At 48.9% G+C, this 23,303-nt stretch overlaps 1 protein-coding gene across 4 annotated transcripts in view; it reads left to right on the top strand.

The window, feature by feature from the left end:
• The first annotated feature begins 6,744 nt into the window (after positions 1 to 6,744).
• SLC25A22 (solute carrier family 25 member 22) overlaps positions 6,745 to 23,303 on the top strand; it is a 51,404-nt gene continuing 34,845 nt past the window's right edge. Inside the window, exons 1-2 of one of the 4 annotated variants that reach the window (XM_030274042.4) lie at positions 6,760 to 6,902; positions 10,694 to 10,786. The gene's annotated coding sequence lies outside the window, so the exon portion shown is untranslated. Of the gene's footprint in view, positions 6,903 to 7,554; positions 7,577 to 8,332; positions 8,353 to 10,693; positions 10,787 to 23,303 lie in introns of those variants that run through there. The other 3 variants (XM_030274041.4, XM_072929818.1, XM_072929817.1) reach the window with 3 other exon arrangements.

The raw sequence follows: 23,303 nt of genomic DNA on the forward strand, positions 1-23,303 counted from the left end.
CTCCTTGCTGTGGAAAGTTTGAGGCTAAAACATAAATGTCGTGTTCAGAAAGTGATTGATTAAACTGATGGAAAAACAAATCCTCTACAAAGCAAACAAATAGAGAAAGCTGAATGCATTCCCATGTGGAAGGAGCAAGAGGTTTGGGGCTGCCTTTCTCAGGCAAGAGTTGGATCAGACAGCAGCAACAGGGCATGTGGAGAAACAAAGCAGGCAGAGGAAGCCGATCAGACTTCTCTACTGGCTTTCTCTAGAAAAGCAGGATGGCTGCAAATTTTGTTTCTGCTGAAGCCCTGTGGATAAGAGGAGATCACAGTTGCAAGGGTCAGAGGAGGCGGCTGTTGCTTGAACCTCTCCTAAAAGCCATGTGGCTGAGCTTCACTCCTGGACTGAGAATTCCACTGGTGACCCAAAGCAAACCTGTTAGCCCTGCTCAAAGCGGGAGACAAGATTTCTACTCTAGACATGCCAAGCTTGAAAACATCTGCTCTGCCCTGTTTTCACTGTGTCTCAGGCTGAGTGCACAAAGTCCCATGTGCTGGGTTGTGGGAGTCCAGGGCATCCCTCTGGCTGCTCTGGAAATTCTGGGACCCTGGCAGGGGGTCAGGAACCCCCCTGTACAGAGCTCCGAGAGGCACCGTCTCTGATCTCTGTTCATGGAAAAGAGTTTTCAATCTTACAGGATGAATTACAAGCTCTGAGTGTTTGATATAAGTAATAATTAAGTGTGGCATGGATGCAAAAATAAAATTTTAGGATTCTAGATAAGGAGTCCAAAGGGGACAAGATGGAAGAAATTGGGTGTGTCTTGTCCTTTTTCTCCTTCTTCATGCCCTCCATGTTTCACTGTAGTGTTGGCATTTTATTATTGGTTTAGGCTGGGGGCACACTGGTGTCACTGTGTGATCATGTAGATGATAGATATTGGCACATTATTGTAAATATAGCACACGTAGTTTCTGGTATATAATGTTTGTAACATCCCACTGAGGGGCAGAGCCCCACACGCTGCCCTGCAGGACAGACCTGCGGCAGGGCAGCAGAACATGTTAGAGATAAGCAAGAATAAACAACCAGCACCAGATGAATTACGACTTCTTCTTTGGCAGTGGGGCTGACAGAGGCTTTCTACAATCTCGGAATCATCTAAAATACCATAGATTCCGACACTGGGTCACCTGGTGGGGCCACATCTTGGGGCAGGCCCTGCATGATCATCAGCTGCTGGGTTGCAGGAGTCCAGGGAAGAGAGACTGAGGACAACCCAGAGCAGTCAGCTGGAAGGTGCTCCTGCCCATGACAGATGAGATGGATCTTTAAAGTCCCTTCCAACCCATTGTGTGATCACCCTATCCATTGTGTGATTCCATGAAGTTGGGCAGGTTTGATTAAGCTAATAGGACATGAGAGCTTAAGGGATGCTGTCTACAGAAATTTAGTGAGTGACTTGGGAAAACAGCAAGATAATATTTGTCATCTCTTAGCTGCCAAGCTGTCCTAAGTTTTCCGTGCTTCTACAACCCTGCCAGCCCTCTACTTGAAGCAGCAAGGGTAAACCTTGGAATTTCTAAAATACCCCTCAAATAGCTTAAGAAATTATTTGAGTTTTCCATCCAATGCAGGAAACGTTTTTCCTGATTAAAACAGGTACCAGGCTATGGCAGGCTCGCGTGTGGGACAGTTCCAAGGCAGCAGCAAGAACTTAAAGCTTTGGGTGTGAACAGGATCACACAGTGATCTGAGTAACCCCAGATGTGTCACAGCCACGCTGTCTCTGCCAGATTTCTGCCACAGGCCAGACCTGGTCTTCTGGTGGTGTTTAGCATCACAAGGTTTAGAAACAGCAAATCTGCATGTCCAGCAGAGAGTGGGACTTTTGCAGAGGGTGGCTGCAGCCCCTCTGGAATCACTCATCTCTCCCTGTTGTGTGAAGAAGAGACTTGGCTGATGGGCCTAGCCGGTTAGCCTTTTAATTCTGCTTTGTTGGGCTGATGGAGAGAAGCTTTAGATTACAGTGAGAAGTAGGACAGGAAAGCTGGATGAGGGAGGTAGTAACAGGATAGCCAGGGGGGGACATGAGCTTAGGTATGAACCTTCACCTTGCTGCTTCTTCAGCCATGTCCTCAGAAGATTTTACTTCCTCTGGAAGCAGCAATTGTTCAGGACAAATGTCTTTGGGTTTTTTCCCTCCAGGTCGGAGAAGAATGGAAATCACTGTGATTCTTAGCATCTCCTTAAGGCCAGAGCTGAGAGCAAGCATGGCTTCTGATATTGATTGCAGCTGCTCCCTCTCAACATTGCAAGTTTCTGTGTCCTGGTGTCTGCACAGCCTTCATGTGTTGCAGGAGCATCAGGCTGAGTGACAGTCCTGGTGAGGCTTTCATCCTGGTGCATTGAAAAGAGCAATAAAACACTGTGCCTCCCCCTCAAAAATCCCCACACCAGATGATTTGGTGAGGCTCTCATCCTCATGCATTGAAAGGAGCAAGAACACATGGTGTCTCCCCCTCAAAAGTCCCTTACAAGAGATGATTTCTTTGCAGTCTGGGCAGAGTAAAGAAAATCCTGCTGCTTAAACAGGCTATTTTGTGACAATGGCTGTGCATGAATGATGGCTGGAAGGCAGAGGCAGTCACAAATGGATCCATCAGCTTTTTGGGGTCCTAAAATAACATGGCCCTGGAGGACCTGGCTGCAGCTCTTGGTGAGGCAGCAAGCCCATGATTTGTGACTCTCCCTGAGGTCCAGCTGTTTCACCTATGGCAGGGTGACAGTGACCTCAGCATCCACTTCATCCTGGCAGCATAAAGCCATCTCACTTTTCTGCCCCCCAAGAAACAGCCATGCAGGTTACTGCCAATGCAGATTTCTCACAGCTGTTTGTCAGATGCTGAAAGGGGAGGAATACTGAAAAATTCTGGAGCAAACTGTATTCTTTGGCATCCATGTGCACTCTTGGGCCATACTTGCAGGGGAAAAGAGTGATCAGTGTCCCGTAAATCTGACGCCACCTCTGCATGGGGACAGATGCATATGGGGGGAAGCTGTTGGTTGTTTTCTCCCTGGGCTGAGGGGGAATGCCCTGCTGAAAGGCTCCCAGAGCAATAGGTGGCTGCAGCTGCAGGCTCCCTGCCAGCAGCTGTGCCCAGAGTGGGATCTAGAGGCCAATCTCACAGCCAAGACAGCGCCATTCATCGGCACTCAATAAACAAAAGTGCCTCACTGTTTTATCCAGGAGATAAGCATGGAGGGCATGAGATTGCTTTCCCTTGTGTTGTCTGTGCTGAGCGTGGGAGCCTGTGTTGGCTGCCAAAGGAGCTGAGGCACTGCTGCTGTGGCACATGCTGTGGACAGGCAGGGAATGGGGCTGCTGGGTGTCAGGCAGCTCCAAGGCTGGAGCCTCACGGTTACTGGGCACTGTGAGATGCTGGTGCTTACTGGAGGCTGCCAGCACTGCAGGATGTGTTGCACAAGCTGGGCTATTGTTTAAGCCAGCCCATGATATGTTACTCATTAGAATGCCAGGGTCAACCCAGTTGCTCTAAAAGGCACTTTAAAAAGGAAGAAAATTCTACTCTTTTTTTTTTACATGCACTTGTGTGCTTTGAGCATCAGGGACTTTATTTGCAGTAATTGTTCTGCATTTGAATCAAATAGCTACTAAGAAGATGTCTGCAGCCTCTTTTCAAGGAGTAACAGGCAGAAAGGACAGACAGACCTCATACACTGGGTTCACCAGTGTGGTCTTGCAGCTTGAGCTTTTGGGAACAACATAGCCAGGTTTGGGATTAAGCTGTCCCCTTCTTGCACTCTCCAGATGCATCCACATCCTCTCTTGCTTCTGTAATGTCAAGTACCTGCACAGAAAATTAAACCAGACCAGTGCTTTCTGGGTGCTTCCTGCCATGCCAGCTGATGGCCAGCTGTGAATCTGTTCATTTTACTTATTCTGTTTGACTATACTCTCGATGCCTCCCCTAACACCTCTGTGCTGTTACCTTTGACAACACATCCTGTGGTCTCAATGGAGAACAAGATCAGGCTTGGTAGGGATTGATTTTTCCAGAAAACAGTGTTGCTAATTATATTACTGCCTCTTCAGTATTTATCAGCTGAATTGTCTACCAGTGCTCTGAGAATCATGGCAGGCCAAGGGAGCAGTGACCAAGCTTGCCCAGTTTTACTTTTTTAAGCATTGGTTTAATAACCGCACTCAGCAGGCACTTGGGGATTTTACTGGCAGTTCACCATTTATTAAAGCAGAAGACAATACAAATGGGGAAGGAAACTGAAAAACAAGACCTCATGAAAGCCTCTTTCTTTGCAGCAGACTGAACTTGACCCATGTCCTTGTGGAGCTGAACTAGCCCACAGCCCCTCTGGGAGGTGGGCTGAAAGCAGTGCAGGATTTGGAGACTCACACAGGACAAGCTTTGTGACAAGCCGAGCAGAGACCTGGTCTAATGCTCCTGTGTGCACCACGATGACAATAACGTTGCCTTGTACTGGAGGTCCTGAGCTGTGCTTTTCACCTTCTGTCAGACACAGACAGTGCTGCTTTTGAAGCTCTGTTTTGCACCGAACAGTTTTAAATCCCTTTTGTGTCTGTCAGGAGAAAAAAATTATGTCTGAAAGCAGAGGAAACCTTGACAACCTGGCACCCGCTGAATACGAACTTTCTTCCTCTGCTTCCTTTTTTTATGCCCTCTCTTAAATGCTGCCGGAAGAAATGGGTCCTTTGTGCCATGCAGGTTACAAAGAGCAGTTGTTCTTATGCAGCAGAACCAAAAATAAAAATGTGTGATTGCAGTCCTCCTGAGATGCAGCACAAAGATGGACAGTGTTAACCTCTTCTTTGCCAGGGGACGGTAATGTCCTGCCAGCACATCTACACTGTGAGAAATAGTAACATCTATACCTCAAGCCACACTGAGTTCAGTTCAGCTTTTGACTGAGAGGATACAGCACAGTGAAACCCACTGATGCCTTTACAAAACAGGGCAGAGGGGGGATATGACACCACCAAGGAAAGGGGTGGGAAGCAGTTTTGCAGCTGGGGAGTGAGAAGACCTCAGCTCCCCCACACTGTTCCCCAAACTGGGAATCCCTGCAGCAGTGCCCACCACAGCAGCCTGCCTGCAACCCAGGCCTTGCTGCCTGTTTTTCCAAGGACATGGTGGAGATAAGACTGTGGGGTTGGATAGACTACTCTGGCATCTCCCTGCCCACTGCACTTGCATTTTTCTCTTGTGCTGGATGCTCATCCAATATATGCCAATAAAATGGCCACAGCACACAGGTCTCCTTCCTTGGTCAGGCACCACCCTTCTGGAGGGAGCTTTCCACCTCCAGTGCTGTATCTTCTCATGCTTTGCTCAGCCCAGGTTGAACAGCACATGAGAAAAGTTTATCCCCTTTTTACCTATATCCAACTCACTACCATTGACTTCTGATGCTTCACTGGCCTCTGGTTTACATCTTCTTCTCACCTTGGGTTCACCCTGACTGTGATAACAAGCTTCTCTTGTTTTCATGTGTGTGAAGAGGTTTCTGGGCTGTTCATCGTGACTCAATATAATTGTCACTTTTCCTGTGTACAGAATGTCCTCATTAGCCCTACATGCTCCTGGGAGCATCCTTGTAGGCACTCTTTTCTAGTCACCTCCAACTGTGCACTGGTGCTCTGCCAGTTTCCATGGGCCCTTGGTACAGAGCTGGAAATCCACACTCACAGGGCGTGGTGTATGTGAGCAGTCAGGGAGGCTCTTAGAGATGTATTCCCCTGGAGATCGTCACCTCTTTCCTGGTGGTATCACACCTCTGGATGTTACAGAATCACAGAATGGTCTGGGCTGGAAGACACCTTAAAGATCATCTCACTCTATGCTCCTCTAGTGGACATCTTCCACTAGACCAGGATAGTCAAGAGTCCCATCCAGCCTGGCCTTGAATACTGCTGGGGATGGGGCATCCACAGCTTCTCTGGGCAACCTGTTCCAGTGCCTCACCACCCTCACCACAAAGAACTTGGCCATCCCAATAGGCACGGAGAACTGTTTGGCTGTTGATGTCCTCCTTGCCTTCATGCTTAATTTCCAAGGCCTAATGAAAGAACCTCTGTGGATGTTTTGTTCCAGCAAGCATTTAGATCCCATAATGCTCCTGAGAACTCCAGGTCCACAGTGGAGCCTGCCAACCCCAAAAATCAATGCCTGCCAGTGGTATAGTGGTTTTCCTGAGGGGCAGCAGGCAGCACAGCATGATGATCCAATGGGCACAATGGGTCTGGCTGGTATGCTGAAGAGAATAACAGAATGACAGACTATGCTGAGTTGGAAAGGATGCATAAGGATCATCGAATCCAGCTCCCGTCCCTGCACAGCACCATCCCCAGGAGTCACACCATGTGCCCGAGAGCATTGTCCAAGCGCTTCCTGCGCTCCGTCAGGTTTGGTGCTGTAACTGCTTCCCTGGGGATCCTGTTCCAGTGCCCAAACACCCACCGGGCGAAGAACCTTTTTCTAATGCCCAACCGAAACCTGCCCTGACACAACTCAAGCCGTCCCGTCGGGTCCAGAGGACAGACTAATTATTTCTGCCCCGTGTCCCGCCGTGCGCCGCCCCGCAAGGCGGCTGTGTGCGCGGCCCGGGGCCGCTCGGGGCACGGCGGGGCGGTCCCGGCACGGCGGGCCGGGGGAGGCGGCGGCGATCCCCGGGCCCCGGCCGCGTTGCCATGGGGACGCGGCGGCCGCCCCGGCGGGGAGGGAGGGACGGGCGGCGGTTCCTGCGCCGAACGCGGCCGGCGGGGGCAGAGCTGAGTCGGGCCGGGCCGCGCCGCGCAGGAGCTCCGCACCCCGCGCCGCACCGTCCCCGGCCCCGGCGGGAGCCGCCGCCGCCACCCGGTAAGTGTGGGCACGGCCCTTCCCAAGCCCTCCGGAGGCGCCGCCGGGGGTCCCGACGCCCCTCCTGCCGCCGGGATGCAGCTCGGCCGTGCACCCCGGCCTGGCTCCTGCTGCACCGGCCCCGCCGCGCTCACCCCGGCCCCTCATCTCAGGGCTGTGCCGACCGCCCTTGCTGCGCCCCCGGGCCCTGGAGCGCCGTCTGCCCGCCCCGGCGGCTGCGGGCTCCCCATGCATCCACCCCCTCCCCGGAGCTGCGGCTCCCCTTGCCCGCCGCCACTTCCCCTCCTCACCATGGGGGTTTTAGATCTTCCCAGCCCTTCCCCTCCTTCCCGGGCTGGCTCCTGTGCCTGCGCGGGGGGCCCGGGGCTGGTCGCCCCGCTGGCCGTGGTGCGGGGCTTGCCCTTGCCGGGCGCGGGGCTGCAGCCGCGGTGCGCCTTCCTCTGCCCTGCCGCGCCAGGGAAATCGCGGCTGACACGTGTGCGGCTCCGCCGAGCCCTTAGTGCCCCGGAGCTGCAGCTTTTTATAGTGAAAGCGATTTCCCAGCTTCTCCGGGCTTCTGATTCTGGGGCGATTCGTAGGATTCCCTGGCCGCCCCGGTGGCAGCGCAGGTCCTGCGTTTAAGCCCCTCTGAGCTCCTTCCAGACTCTCCTAAGCCAGATCCCTGCCTCTTTGAGGTAGGTCAAGGTTATTGTGCTCTTCACGCACTGGATGGGGAAAGTGGAAATGTGGAAAGACTGTGGGATTTCCTCAAGGTCACCCTGGGAATTGGACCCCAAGCATCCTATCTCTTGCTGCACCCTCTGCAGCTGCTAGGTGAGGGTGAGGTTGTGGAAATCGGATTTTCCAGTACCCCCGCCTCTTTCCTGCAAGGCTTCTCAGCTTTTAGTTTATATGCCTTGCCAGGTGTTAGGGCAGGATCCCAGATATATTTATGTGGCCCGATGTCTTTTAGGTATTAGATGTTTACAGTTAAATAGTGGGTATTTTTACCATAGTATGTTAATCTCTGAGAGTCTCACTGCTGTTAGGGTCTGACTTTGTGGTGCTGCTGCTGTTGGGATGATATCTGCAGTGATTTAGATTACTGCAAATGCTTTGCTTCTCAAGAACTCGCTTCTTGGCAGTGCCAAGCAAAAGGCAGCTGAACTAGAGTGGTACTGATAAGGATGTATCCTGTGGGACTCGGGTGGTGGTTGTCTTCTTGTCCTCTACTTCTGTTTTGCTTTGCAGACTGTTATAAACAAAGGAGTAGGCAAGGTTTAATGGGAGGAGTTCCTCTAACCTCTTCCTCGGAAAATAAACACCGGGATTTAATGAGGGTTTACTCCTTTGAATGTCTTGCCTGTAGGATTTTTAACTGCGTGCTACTACTTGTAGTTGTTCATACAGGTGCAGTTTTTCTACTGGTGCTGTGCCCTTGGGCTCATGTGTTCACCGGGTGCCTGTCGTGGTAAGAAGCATTATGTTTTGGGGGTGGTGGCCATCTGTGGCACAGATAGATGGCTGAGATGGAAAAGGGATCAAATCTATGTTGAAAACTGAAGCCCTGCTCTGCTCTGAAGGAAAGTCTGCAGTCCTATTTGGTGCCCAGCAATCTTGTTAATGTCTTACTAGGATGCCAGAGCCATTGAGCATCTTCCTGCTGCCATTTTAGGAAGGGGTAATGTGCTGTATTAAGTTACTAAAAGGTAGAAATCACTGACAGCCTGTCAAGGCCATTTGCTCCCCTTTTCCTGCCAAGATTTAAATTAGTGGGGGAAATACCTACCTGGCTGGCCAAGGTGACAGCAGCACGTTCATGTGGAAGCAGCTCCCTACTCGCTTGTGTGTCATGTTTTTTCTTGTAGGTCTCCGCCAGGCCAAAGGTGTGATGGAGGCATGGTGACTGGTGGTTGGTGTGCCTTGAAACCTGGGAGCCATAGGATTTGGAGCTGGGATAAGGGAAGTTTGGGGAAAGTCTTGCTTAGAAGCTGTAAGCATTTCATGTTCCTGTGCAGCTGTTCTTGCGTAACTGTTGTCATCCTGAGAATTGTGAAATAGTAGGAGGAGAGATTTCCCAGAGTAGGGCAGCTGTGTTTCCAGGTGAGTAAATGTTGTGCCGTGTTTAGCTAGAATAAAATCTCTGTGTAGAGCGAGCATCCCTGACCAGGGGCCCAATTCTGCAGATTCCCGGAGAACAGCTTTTGCTTGAAGGTTAAAGCCCAATCTAGGGAACATTGTTGTTGCAGGGTGTGTGATGATCATGCAATGCTGTGAAAATAGTTAAATATCTTTGGCACTTCTTGAGGAATACACCCAGTGTTGACAGCTGGGTGTGAACTACAGTTTGTGCCCTGGATGGGGGAAATGTCAGGAGCGCCAGGAAAGGGGCTGTGACCTGGTGCTGACCCTTTGGATAGCAAAGGGCACAGGGATAGAGCAGGAGCTGATGACTCAGCAAGAAGACCCCAGACTGTCTGGGTGCAACAGACTGTAAGAGTATAAAAACCCAGGAATGCTTTTGCCTCCCCAGAGGCACCAGGTCAAGCAGGTTTTGTGTCACTGCACCATGATTAAATTACTTAGAGGATCCAGACATCTGAGACTGCTGTGGGAAACCCAGGGCTGAGCCAGTAAGGAAACCCTGTCTTATCTCTGTGAGTGTGGGGTGTGCAGGAAGCCAGAAGGGCCACCCAAGGGGTCACTGGAGTCATCTGCTGTGAAGGGACTTTGGTCCCAGCAGTGAAAGTCTTGGAATAGAGGGAGTGTGACTGACAGAGTGGCACCTGGGTGGTTAGATAGGAGAGTTTCTTTAGCACATTGTGGGTTATGTCTGAATAATCTGCAGCCAGGAGGCTGTAAGATGGGTGACAGATGAGTTGTTCCTTCTTTCTCAGCAAGGAGTACCTGGGTGTGGAGTAAGGATGCATGGTCTCCATCTCTGGTCCTCCAAAGGGTCAGGCCTTGTGTTTGCTGCTGGGCTGGCAGTTACTTGTTTTACAGATGCTGGCAAGCCTCTGGACTCCCTCCCCACTGTGGAAATAAAATGCTCCTGGAGGGAAATTGCCAGATTCACAGTAGCTACTAGAAGGTGGGATGTCCTTGTGAAATCTGAGGGATGAAAGGCTTGTGTGGTGGGAAGAAAAGTGTAGCATCATTGACCATAACTGCAGAGGGACTCATGTCCCCTGGTGCTGACTAGCAGCAGGTCTGCCTTGTTCCACAACGTGCTTGCTTTTGTCACTTGATCTCTGGTCTCACTTGCAGGCAGGGAACTGCAAATCTTTTGCACTGCCAACTTTCCAGTGCCAGCAAGATGTCTTGCACAGAGTGTATCTCTTAATGAGCTGGGTTTATCGGCCTAAAATCATATTGTGCTGTCAGAATGACATAAAAGATTTTTGAACTAGGCCCCAAGGGGAAAGGAAAAGGGTTGGAAAAACGCAAAATATTTTTGTTCTGTTGTTAGGAGAGCCTGGGCTGTGGAGATGATGTGTAACCAAACCAGGTTTGGAATGGTTGGGATAAATGATCCTGAGTGCTGCAGTTCATGTGTGTTATCATAGGATGCTAATGCACTGTGAAGGGAGTTTCTACAGTTTCCTGTTTTCTAGACTGTTTCAGAACAGAGGCGTATTTCTTACAAGCCTGATTTCTTCCTGGTCTTCCTTTTGCACAGTGCCTTTTTTCCCTGTTGTTTTGTTGTTAGTTTATTTTTTTGTTTTTGTTGGTTTGGGTTTTTAATTTTTTTGTGGGTTTTTTTGGTTTAGTTTGTTTTGGTTTTTTTGCTTTGTTTCTTTGTTTTTCCCTAGAATGAAATTTCTACACAGCTGATGGCCCGTCAGTGGCATCCCAGTGGCCTGCCAGTGGTGTCCCAGAGCTGAGCACCTTCACCTTTTACTGGAGTAAGTTGATACAGCTCTGGCAGACAGTAGAGCAAATTTAGTTTGCACCAGCTGAGCTTGAGCATCATTTGGGAGCCCTCGAGCAATAGGAAGAGTCTTGGTCCCACAGCCTGTTTAGCCTGTCACTTACAAGTTTGTTAATGTCCTGTTAGGCTTGCAGTTGGACCTGTCTTTCTCCCAGCTGCCTCTGCTCTCCTGCTAAAGTCTGCAATGCTCTGTAGGAAAAATGTCTGTACTACCCCTTCTACAGCAGCAGTGCAGGATGGGAAAAAATCTGCCTGTTCATAGTATTCTGCCTTCTGCCCTCTGCTACTGCAGGTACATAAGGACTGGTAATTATGCCTTTTACATCCACAATGCATTCTCCTAAATCCTTAACTGTGTTTTCAGGAAATGCAAAAGCCTGCTTTAATGCTCGTGTTTGTATATTCAGGCTCTCTTAGAAATGACCAAACATCTACAGCACTACAGGCTGGGAGATACGGAATTGTCAATTACTTATCATGGGAAATGAGCTAGAAATGCTGCCTGTTTTAGGCAGTGCATTGTTTTTATTTGTTGCTCTTGAACATGTTGAACACCATGCCTGTGTTCAACGGTGCATTCCTCATAAATGGCTGCACGAACTCCAGCCTTGCTGGAGACAGTTGTCTTGTCTGTCTACAGTGAGACCACAGGAATGTGTCTGCAAGTGCCTGTTCTCTGCCAGAGGGGTGTCTGAGGTCTAACAGGGCAGTGTGTTTTGGCTTCTCTGGCACCATGATGTAATGAAGCCATCCTCCTTCAGCAAGGCTAAGTCCTCTGGCTGTACCTGCTTGGTTTGGGGACTGTCACTTGGCCATATCCAGATAACAGTGGCAGCTTGCTAGAGCTAGCACTGTGTTGCTCCAGCTAATCCTAACAGCAGATAAGTATTTTTTCCTGTCCTCTTCTGTTTGCCTTCCAGCACAGAGACAGCAGGAAGGAGGAGTTGGATTGAGCTGTCCAATGCCAAACTTGGATGGTGCTTTAACCTTGCAATATTGATTGCCTGGTAGTTTGAGTTATTGTGAAGATAAAGTAACAGGAGGTACAAAAGCTTTAGAAAACAAGGCAAAATCGCAGACAAACCTAATGAAAAGACCTTGTCACTATGGGTGGTTTGGATTTCTGTCTGGCAGTTTGCTCTTACACATCTGCAAATATAAAAACTTTGAACATTTTCTGCCTTAGGTGGGCTGTCTATGTGGAGATTATATGCTTGGGGAAGGGAGAGGCACCCAGGCAGCAGTGCTTGTTCTGTATCAGAAGGAATTGATGGCTTACTGTTTATTTAATTTATGGGATCTCTGTTGATCATAATTTAGTACAGCTGAATTGATGAGCTGCTCACAGGAACGCATTCTTATTCTATTTTGTTAAACCTTTTCGTAACTGGTATTTTTTCTCATTTTGGTAGTCCTGTTGTGGGTGGGTGACTGCATCTTGTCAAACCTTCCTGTGCCCTGCTCCTTCCTTTGGCACTGATGCTGGTGTATGGCATATCAGGAGAGCTGTCTGGATTTCTTTTTCTTTCCTGTGTCTGAGGCATTTATCCAGAAGCCAGCAGGAGAGAGGCTGGTTTTGACCCAGCTAAGTTTCCCCAAATAGAATGAATTTGAAGAGCTGGAGATGACTAAGTCATATCAAAGACTGTGCCTGCCCCACCTGGAGTTTTGACTCTATGTTTGGAGCTCATACTCTCAATTTAAAAACTGTCCCGGCTATGAGGAGCTTTGTGGACAGGGTGGGGAGAGGGAAGGAGAAGGAAATATTCTCCTCTTATATATGACAGCAATGCTTCTGCACTGGGTGAGTAACTGGCTTGGAGGAGGTGTTTGGGAAGAGAGTTATGTGCTTTACTTTTTTAAATTAGAGCACAAGGATAGGGGACTACCAGCAAATTATATTAGTAGGAAAGAGATGCCGTATAAGTCAGCAATTGGTTTGGATCAAGCCAGAAAGAAGTCCAGTAGCCATGATCCTTATTTTCTGAATTCAGCTGCAGCTTTCAGTGAGCCTTTTTGTTTTGACCAGGGGCTGTGCTGTGTGGTGTGAGAGCTCCAGGCTGGATGAGTGCTGGCTTCTGTGTGGATAAGTGCCTGGAATGAAGCTGTAGCATGTGGTGTGCTTGATGGTGTGGGCCAGTCCCTCTTCATTTCTGATGCTGCTGCATCTTGCATCTCTGTCCTTGTCACTGTGGTGCCTGACACCCTACTGCCCTTAATGGGTGTGGAGAAGAGGGCAGTTCCCTGTTGCCTGATGGGTCTGATGGGATGGAAAGACCTTCTTCAAGGGCATGTGCGGACTGGGAGCATGTTTGGTGCTCTGTTCAGTGCTGTTCTCTTTGCTTTGTATTAGTTAGGGATTTATAAAAAAGAAGAAATTGTGTTTTAGGGACAGGCTGTGTGGGGAGCTGACTGTGAATTTGGGTCCTGCTTTCTCCTTTGCTACAGATTTAGAGTGTGACCTGGGGTAAGCAATAAGTCTCTGATCCTTTCCCTTAGAATGCAGTGGGAAGAGCAATACTCCAGGAGTTTGCCACTTACAGTGGCCATTGCAGCTGTTGCAGAAAGTATGATCTGATCTAGTAAACAGTCTCTTCTAGGTGTTCCACCTTCCTTTTTCAGTTTGTGTTGGCGTTCTCAAGGATAGCAGTACTAGCTTCCTTTTCCATGCCCTGGGCAAGCCAAGCTCTTCTCTGTAAGGCAACAGAAGCACTTGTTGTTTATGAAGACTATTTTGTAAGTATAGTAGTTTTATTAAAGGACATAAAGTGCATTGTGTTGGCCCTTCCCCTTTCTCATGAACTATCCCACTTGCTTTATTAGCAGCTAAATGTGTGCATGACCTGAGCAGCTGTTGTCTTTTTGATGCCCTTTATTTTTTGCAGAACTTACAATGTAGATTCTGTGGTGCCTCACACTGGTTCTTCAAAAGTAATGGAGAGCTTGAAGGAAATAGCTTGGATACTGAAGTGATAAGCACTGCAGAAATGCCAGACACTATATAAACAACTAAACTCAGCCCCTGGCCCTTCCCAAAAGGAGGATGATTTGCAGAAATACTTCAACAGATGGTCTGAATTTGGCTTTGGAAAGGGGGGAAGAAATGCCAGGTCGCTGCTGAGCTGTGTGTGGGCGCGAGCCTGCGTGCAGCGCGTTCCTGCCAGCGCGCTCGGGGAGGCTGAGCCGGCTGCTGGCACGGCCCCCGCGCTCAGAGGCACCTGCACGGAGCCAGAGCCATGCCGAGCAAGGTCCCCTTTTCCCTGTGCTGAGGTGCGGCTGTGCCCGCTCCTCAGGCTGCGCTGGTGGAGGTGAGCCGTGGGCACTTTGCAGACACGCGGGGTCAGTTTGGGGGAGAGAGGCTGCAGAGCGGCTGTGCAGCTTGTGAGATCTTGCTTGGCACACGGCTGAGATTGTAGGAAGGCCGTAGGGTCATCTGACACTGAGTTGTCCCTGGTGCAGGTGCAGTGTCCTGGACCTCTGTCAGCGCAAATTGAGGTGGTGTGGAGCTGAAACAAATGGATCAGCTGTGGTAAAGGGCGTGTACTGTTTAGACATGCCTGTGCATACATGTGAGCTGGCAAACTTGCTGGCAGCTTGAAAGGGCATAGTAAAGGGTTTACTTGTCATGGTTGGGAACCCCGATGAACTCTGGCAGAGCTGGCTGCTGTGGCCAGCTCTGCCAGAGTTTCTCTTCCTCTCTCCAATGAGATTACTGCTCTTGCAGGGGAGGGAGAACGTGTTTCCCCCAGAGTGCTGCATCACATCTTGAGTGGGCTCTGCTCTGGGGCAGGCAGGTTCCCATGTCACTTGTCACATCTGACTCCAGTTGTGTTTTGGATTGGAGCCCAGAAGTCCTTGTCCAAGGACCTCTGGAGCAGAACAGTGTGTCTAGTTCCTGTATTGCCAAACTGTTGCTAGTCTTCCAGGGCAAGGTGTCTGTTCCACTGCTCACTGGCATGACAATTCCATGTGTCTGCTGCTGCCTGCTGTTGCTGCCATGCACTCTTTGTGAGACAGAGTTGGTAATTAGAGCAGAGTTGTGAGGTACCTTTCAGGAGTGTTTTTCATTGGGACACTTTTTGAAAACAGGTCTAATACTCAAGCAGTGCAAGATGAATTGCTTCCCTGAGGATGTATCCACGGGTAAATCCTTGTGGATACATCTGTCAGGTAGCAGCATTGCCCTGCGCATATGGAGTAGCCAGGTGAGACATCTGATATTCAGAGAATGACTTTCCAAGTTTGATGTACATCACTTTCTCATCTTTTCCCTTTCTTGTGTTACTCATCTCCCTGCACTCTGTTTAGGTGAGCAGGACTAGGTATGTTTTAATTTCCCTGTAGCCTCCAAAATACATTGTCTTCGTGCTGGGAATACCTTGCCTGCCTTGCAGCCTGCTGATTCACAGCACTTTGGGTGAGCAGGGAGCTGGTGAATGGATTATGCCACAGACTCCTGAGCCATCAGATGGTGGTTGCAGTCCCCTTGACAATTCTTCTGCTTGTCACAGAGTGTGTATGAGTTTCCCTGGAGGAGCTGCTAACCTCTTCAGAAGCAGCATGACCCATGTGGGGCTGCTGATGTGCATTTAGCAAGGAACCATTTTGCTGTGATCTGAACAGTTTTGGTGTAAGCAAAGCAGCTGAGGTGGGAGGTGAGAAGGGCTGTTGGCAATGCAGGAGCGGAGCAGTTGCGTTCACGTAACAAAGGGACTGGCAGCAGCAGTGTCCTGTGGCTGAGAGGCAAGGAATATTGACTAATGTGACATTAAGTGGCATTTTGTCTACTGCACTGGGAGCATTAGTAAAATTCTGCCTTTGGCGCTGAGACGTAATAAGCCTTCTTCTTCAGAGGGGTTTCTATCTGCTGTTGCAAAGTGTTTGGAAGGCTGGGAAATGTCCTTTTGTTATCCTGTCAATTCTCCATGTCTGGTCTCTTGTACAAAAGGCCTTGGCTCTAGCAGGCAGCTGAGCTTGTAGCCTGTATGCCAGTGAGGGCATGCTTATGTGGTGGCTCCTGCTTGATGTTTTTCTGTCACCTTGCCTTAGGTGGAACCTAGCTCCTGACTCCAAAGGGTCATGCAGGAAGGATCCATCCTTTCATGCCCTGAGGTCCTGCTTCGTTCATCTGTGACATTTTAGCATTGGTTCCCATGTCCATGGCTGATGCTCTCAGTGCACTGTGGCTTTGCTACAGGGACGGCATGCGGGGTTTGTGGGATGCTTTGCAGTTCCAGCCAACAGTCCCTCTTTGGGACGTTTGAGTGACAGCTGTCACAGGGCTCTGGGTTATTAGGCCTTTTAAATAATTTTGTTAAGGGCCCAGAAGCTCTTATCTCCCAGGTTTCCCTGGAGGGATTCTTGTTCTGTTTTATTGTTGTATATTGGTTTACTTTATCAATGCACTCAGCAAGCTGCTGCAGGCCGCTGCCAAGAGGAGCAGCCCTGCTTCCACTCTTGCCTCTCTCTGCTTATGTCAACAAAAGCATTTGTGTGTTCACAGCTCTGTGTGACCTGGGAATAGGTCTGGTCCAAAGTGAGTTCTTTGTGTTGCTGGGGGAAGGAAGAGCAGTAGTCTGACGTTCTGCTGGACAAGTGGTTGAGTAACCACAGTCTCTTCTAGGAAAGTAAATCATGTGGCATTTTCCAGGGGCTAAAAATCCCTGGTACCGTTCCCTTCATGAAAATCTTTGCACCTTCTCCGCCAACACACCGTCAAGACTGCACTGAGCCTGTACCAATGCCTCTTTTTGCAGAAAAAATGGTGTTGTCCTTCCCTTCCACAGCACTGGCTCTCACCTGGTGCCTGGCTGTAGATTCTCTCTGTTGCAAAGAGACAGCATCATGCCTTTATAACACTTGAAGTTTACATGGCATAGCAGCCCAGAGAAAGGTGGTGGCTTTTCACATCTGTTAGGAGTGGCCCTAAGATGTGCTGCCAGATGCATCCAGTATAGGAACAAGTGATAAAGAGACAGGGAAGAAAAACCCAACACCTTTGCTTTGCTGCAGCACAGTCCCTTAGTGCTTACGGGAAAAGCACATCCTTCAGAAAGTGCTTGGTGAGCCTCTGTCCTTGGAGGTGCCAAGAAATATGACCAACTTCCTCTACCTTTCCTTTCCTTTGCATGCCAGGAAGCAGTGACAGTTCCTAGCAGACACCTCAGTATGAACATAGCTGATGCTGAGCCTTATTCTCCAGGGTGACAGAGGTTAGGGATCTGCTTACCCTTGGGCTGGAGGGACAGGAGGCTCCTCTGTGAGCATATCTGAACCATGCTGGGATTGCGTGTCTCTTTCCAGCTGTCCTGTTGCTTCTCCCTGCTGCAGCCTGTCCTGTTTCTGAAGGTTCTGTTTCCATTTTGATATGGGGGATGCAACTGTCCCTTCTGCCTGCCTCCATCGCCAGATAGGTTTAGGGAGTGTGTTGGGATTGCCTAACTTGGTTAAGGTCCCAGTGCAGGCTCTGCATGCTGCCTGTCTGGCTGAGCTGTTGTGGCTGACTTTGGGGTTGGGGAGGAGTTGGGGCTGTATGAGGAGCATTACATGGCTGGATGATGGGTGACTTGCAGCCCTTGGTGCTTCTCCAGGACATGAGGCTGCTGCTGCCATGTGGTACTGTGGGAAGGGGGCTGTCAGCAGGGTCCCAGGCTCACAGTCCCAAAGCAGCAGGGTGTCATCCCAAGGCTTGTGATGTGCTCTGGGCCACAGAGAAAGGAAGAGACAAGCTGGCTGGCCCTTTGGAGAGAGGATCTTGTGTCTCATTGCACCAAGGGCTGGGTGAATGAGCAGGGATTTTGCACATTAGCCAGGCAGCAGTTGGGCTGAGTGAGCCGTAGGGTGCCAGCCCTTCCCGTGCTTCTCCAAAAGCTGTGTCAAGGCAAGTACTCTCCAGTGTCTCAGCTATTATGAAAAAGCCTGCGTTTGCTGCACCCTTCTCTCCCTTTGCCCTCAGGGCATGCTGGGCTTGTTTGAATTAATGTAATTAGCACATGCCTTATTAGCTCACTATGGCACAAAGAACTCATGTATATTTGTAGCCAGGTTAAGCAGCGCCTATTAATTTAATGACTGTGTCCTCCTTAGTGCATGGCAACAGTTAATCACTGGTGGTGACTCAGGACCAGCCAGTATGGAGGAAATTTGGGCGAGGTGTGTATGTGTGCGGTTCTCTTTTATTGTGTTGTATTTTTATTAATGGGCAGAGCTGTTGAAGGGAATTAGCAGCGGGCCAGTAGATGGAAGGGAACTTTCAGTGCAGGTTTACTTAATCAGTCCTGGCTATTTCCTGTGCTCTATGCTGTCGGTAGAAAAGGATCTGTAGAATGAATCAGCGAAATATGACACAGACTGGGAGGCAGAAATTTACAGAAATGAACTTTAGCAACCCACTCTTGAACTCTGCTCCAATCAGGTTATATGCTAGGCACTGATAGTAATTTTGCTTAATTGTCTACCCTATTTCCCCTTGGTGATTTTGAGGCAGAGGAAGTGGCTGGTGTATTCTGGTGCTGCTCGTATTTGAGACTGCAAAAGAGCAAGGTTCTTGTAAAAGGACAAAAATAGTTTCAAGTAATTTCATTTGCTGCAGCACTGTGGTCCTTGGTTCCTTTTACTATTCTGGGTCTTGCCATGCACAGCACTTAGCTAGGTCCCTTGAAATGCTGCCAGGATGTTTGCCACCAGATGTTTGGGGGGTTTGTTTTGGTTTTGTTGTTTGGTTGTTTTTGGGATTTTTTCTTCCTTTTTTCACAGAAGCTGCACGTTATGGTTTGTGATCCACCACTCTGGAATGATGCAGTCTGTGAGTCCAGGGTGGTTATCTGTATCTCTGTTCCAGTAGTTCTGCATGTGGGATAGTAAAGTCCTGCACTGATTCTAAAACTAGTGAGTTAAGCATTTTGGGGGCTTTTTTCAGCCAAGACCACAATGCGTGCACAGGAGACTTCCTGCATTTCTTCTCCTCCCTTCTTCAATAATCACAGGTCGTGCTCTTTGTGGTGAGCCTAAGCTGGGAGGAGGAGCAGGAAGAACGGTACTGGAAAGCTGTTCATGTGCTTGTGCTGTTTTGGTCAAGTTTCCTACAAGTAACAATTAGGGTGAGATGCAGGTGTCCAGCCTCTCCTAGTGCCTCTTTTTATTTTACCTGTTTGCTGTTTCTGCCTAGTATGCTTGGGCTTGCAAGGCCTGAATTGTTCTTGGCTATCATGAGCCTGTGCAGGAGCATCACTGAGAAGATGAAGTTCTTGCAGTCAAAGAGACAACAAAACCCCAATGAAATGGGACCAAAGTGTGTGTGTACTTGTAATAATGTGCCCTCTTGTTGCATCTGGCAGGGGACCAAGTCCCCAGGCTCCAGCAGAGTCGGTGAGTTCTTCCGGCCTGCATCTCTGCTGAGAGTCTGGACTTCCTGGGAGGCACAGAAGGAAAACAAATCAAAGATCTGCATGGAGTGACCAGGGATGCACACAAGTCTTGCTGCAGCAGATTGAAGTAGATAAATTTAATTTTTTCTTTCTTAGAGCCTGTTCTCAGGAGAGCTCAATGTTTTAATGAAGGCTCTGTGAGTGATGCGTGGGGTGAGGATCTGCAGGGGTGCCCACGTGTGGTTCCTAGCAAGTATATTGCAGGGAGGAGAAAAAAACAGGGAAAGTCTGGGTAGATAAATATCTGCTGGGGTATCTCCGATGCTGCCCAGAGGTGGTGATTTCCCTCCCCTCCTCCTTTTTCCTTTGTTTCAGGAGCAGGAAGGGACACTGCTCGGCTCAAAGTTGTGGAATGCTTAGTACACACCAAGACAGGAGGCTTTTTCCAGGACAGCTTTTTTAGCCAGTGTTGTGGCTATGTCTGGGATAGAGTTAATCTTCCTAGTAGGTGGTACAGTGCTCTGTTTTGAATTTAGTATGAGAACAGTGTTGATAACTCACTGATATCTTAGTTGCTGCTAAGTACTGCTCACTCTAAATCAAGGACTTCTCAGTTTCCCACTCTCTGCCAGCGAGGAGGTGCACAAGAGGTTGTGAGGGAGTGTGGCAGTAGGAAAGCTATGACATAGACACCGTGGTGGAACCATGGTGGGATGACTGCCATGACTGGAGTGCTGCAGTGGATGACTCTATGCTCTTCAGAAGGGACAGTCAAGGAAGGAAAGGCAGTGACTGTCTATTAGGGAGTGTTTTGACTGTTGAGAGTGAAGGGTAGTGATGATAAGGCTGAGTGCCTGTGGGTGAGAATCAGGGAGAAGGCTAACAAGGCAGACGCCCTGGGGGGAGTATGTTACAGGCCACTCAGCCAGGATGAAGAGACAATGAATTATTCTATGAGCAACTGCTTCGTGATTGCCAGCCCTTGTTCTTGTGGGAGACTTGCTAGATGTCTGCTGGAAGCTCGATGCAGCAGAGAGAAGGCAGTCTAGGAGATTCCTGGGCTGTGTAGAAGATAACTTCTGACACAGCTGTCAGAGAGCCCAGCAGGGCTGTTTAGCTGCTGGGAGATGTGGTGGTTGGAGGCAGTCTGGGGCAAAGTGACCATGAAATTACAGAGTTTTCAGTTCTTGATGCAGTAAGGAAAGAGGTCAGCAAAGGGGGTCCAGGAATGCTGAACATGGATTAAGAAGGAAATTTTAAAGATGCAGGATCCCTATGTGCCAAAAGATGAGCCAGCAAGGAGAGAAGACCAGCCTAGTAGAACAGGGAGCATTTGCAGGAACCAAGGGGGGTAAAAAAAGGGTTTGTGACATTTGAAAGAAGGGGCAGGTGACTCAGGAAGAGTACAAGGACATTGTTAGGTCACGTAAAAAGAAGATTAGAAAGGCAAAAAAGCTCAGCTAGAGCTCAATCTTGCCAGTGCTGTGAAAAGTAATAAAAAGTGTTGTCATAAATGCATTAACAACAGAAAAGAAAGCCAAAAAGAAGCCCCATCCTTTATTGGATGCAGAGGAAACAGCAACAAAGGCTGAGGAAAAGAGTGCTTAATGCTTTCTTTGTCTCAGTCTTTACCAGTAAAACTGAATATTCTTAGGGCAACTGCCCCCCTGAGCTGGTAGACAGGGACAGAGAGAGCACAAAAGATCCCCTGCAATCCAGGAGAGCAGAAAAGATCCCCAGCAATCCAGGAGGAAGTAGTCAGTGGCAAGGACGCTGGTGGAGCTGGGGCTAGCAGCTCACCAAGCTAGCCGTGCTAGCCCCAGGGCAGGACTGCCGGGAGTCCACTGAGGGCACAGCAGTGACTTGAGCTGTCAGTCCTTCCCCTCTGCAGCCTCTGGTTTGGCCACAGTGAAGCAGCACCATTCCAGGGCTACAGACTTTAAGGCATCCAACAGGAGCAGCTCTGTGGTTGGTTGAGTGTTGCTCTGGTGAGGTACTGCTGCAATTTGGCCTGAAAAGATGCTTGTTCCTCACAGCAGGGTCACTGGCACCCATTTCTTTCAGCAGAGAAAGCTGAAAGCCAGTAGCCCCGGTTTCATTGCTGGTGGGGAATGAATGATTCCTTTCAGGCCCCAGGACCAGCTCAGTGCTCTACCTCATTCCTACTGAGTGAGATAGAATCCGACTCTTAACTTTCCCTTGGGTTTCTTGGTTAGTTGTTTTTAATTACTGCTTTGTACATGGTGGTTATTTTCTAAACTGGGAGGGGGGAACGCTTTTCTACTCAGCCTCTTGGCAGAGTACCCAAGAGAAGGATTTGCACCAAGGTTCTCCATGGTATGTCCTCCCAGTTCAAAGGGTTGGTCTGTCTGTCACTGACAGCTTTTGCAGTAAGTAAAGACAAGTAATGGCTCTGCCTTTTTGTTGACCAACACAGGTTATTGAAAAGGAGTGCGGTATGTAAGTTCTTAATTGTTCTCCTTGCTCTCTCTCCATCTGCCAGACTCCCAAAAGCTCAGCAAAGTTGTCTTCTTTCTCCAGCTAATGCTGCAGGTCGCTGAAGCTGTACTTTCATAAAACCTGGTATAAAGAACAGATCCAAAAGAAGGTGGATTTAAAAATATTTAGAATTGCATCAGTTCAGCATGTGACTACATGATTTCTCAGGTGGCACTTGGAAAGGAGAATTACTGGCAATAAGCACCCACTTAATGTTTGTCCAGTAACATCCAAGGTGCACTTGCTTGTATACCAGTATGATCATGTGCAGGCCATTTTACTGTCTGTCAGTTAGCTTGTGCTTATACTGCTGGCTCTGCAGCTGCAGAATAACCTAACCCATTATAATCTTAATTTAAATAACCATTTTATACAAAAGTTGCTACATTATATATATATATGTGTATATATATATATATGTGTGTGTGTGTGTGTGTGTGTGTGTGTGTATGTATATGTATACATATAGTTCATTGTATTTGCATATGGATTGCCTGTTCTGTGGCTACCTCTTACAGATCCTTTTGAAGTAGTGGAGGGAGTTGCAAGTTTCTACAGACCAAAGATTGGAATTCACCACTATTTTCAAGGAAGTGCTGGGCCTGAATTTTTGCTATGGCCATGCCCTGGCCTCATATGACCACATCACCAAAGATTTTATGATGAGATGCATGGAAAGGATTTTCAGCCCTCTGGTACCTACTCCAAGACAGTTTGCTTTGGGCATGAGTAGTTGTCCTAAATTTAGAGGCTTGTTACTTGTGTTGTAAGTGTTCAGAGGAGTGACAGGGCAACAGATGTGGCATTTGTGCAGAGCAGAAGAGCCAGGTCTTTTGAGACTTGACCCAATTGCCTTTTTGAGAACTTTGAGAGGAGGCAGGTTGCGATGGGAAGAGTGCCAGCAGCTCCCATGGGTTTCCTTTGCTCCCCTCTGTCTTGCCAGGGGGGCTGTGAGCACTTTTAGACCTGTTGTCTCTCCTGTGAGGGAAGATCCTGCCTTAAGAGTGTTTTAATGTCTTGTCCTTCAGTGGAGCACTGTGTTCTCAATAAGATGACTGCAAGCTCATTTGTCGTGCTGAAACCTTCCCTCCTGCTCCTTCAACTTATCATCTCCAATGTCTTTGATACCACGACTTCCCACGTGAGCCCTGGGTGAGTCACTTCTCCCAAGGGCTGTCCTTACTCATCCCATCTTGCAGCTCAGTTGCAAAATCTCCAGGACAAGGACTTTCCTTGACTGAAGGTCAGAGCAGTCCCTAAAATGACAGATCCCAGGTAGGTCTTGGGGCCTTTTGGTGTGCTGCAGTACTGATAACCGTGTCCAGCTTCAAGATGAGCATTAGCTTTCTGTCTCTTGATCCAGGGCAGTTACCCAAGACATGCAGATTTGAAGGATGTATCTGGTGTTTCTTCCAGACCAGCACAGGCCTGTTCCCCAAGTCTTTCTGTCTTGGCAGATGGCTTGGCATCTTGGTGTTAAAGGGATCTTGCTGATGCAAGAAGCCTCCATGTGACTCCTTTTGTAAAGCAGTAGAGCAAATGGCTTCTGCTCTAATGTAAGTAAATTGCTGTTTTCTTGGCCTGGAGAAGCTCTCCAAGTCAGGAAGGCACTTCTCTTACTGCTCA

This window comes from Taeniopygia guttata, chromosome 5, assembly GCF_048771995.1.
Source record: "Taeniopygia guttata chromosome 5, bTaeGut7.mat, whole genome shotgun sequence".
NCBI lineage: Eukaryota > Metazoa > Chordata > Aves > Passeriformes > Estrildidae > Taeniopygia > Taeniopygia guttata.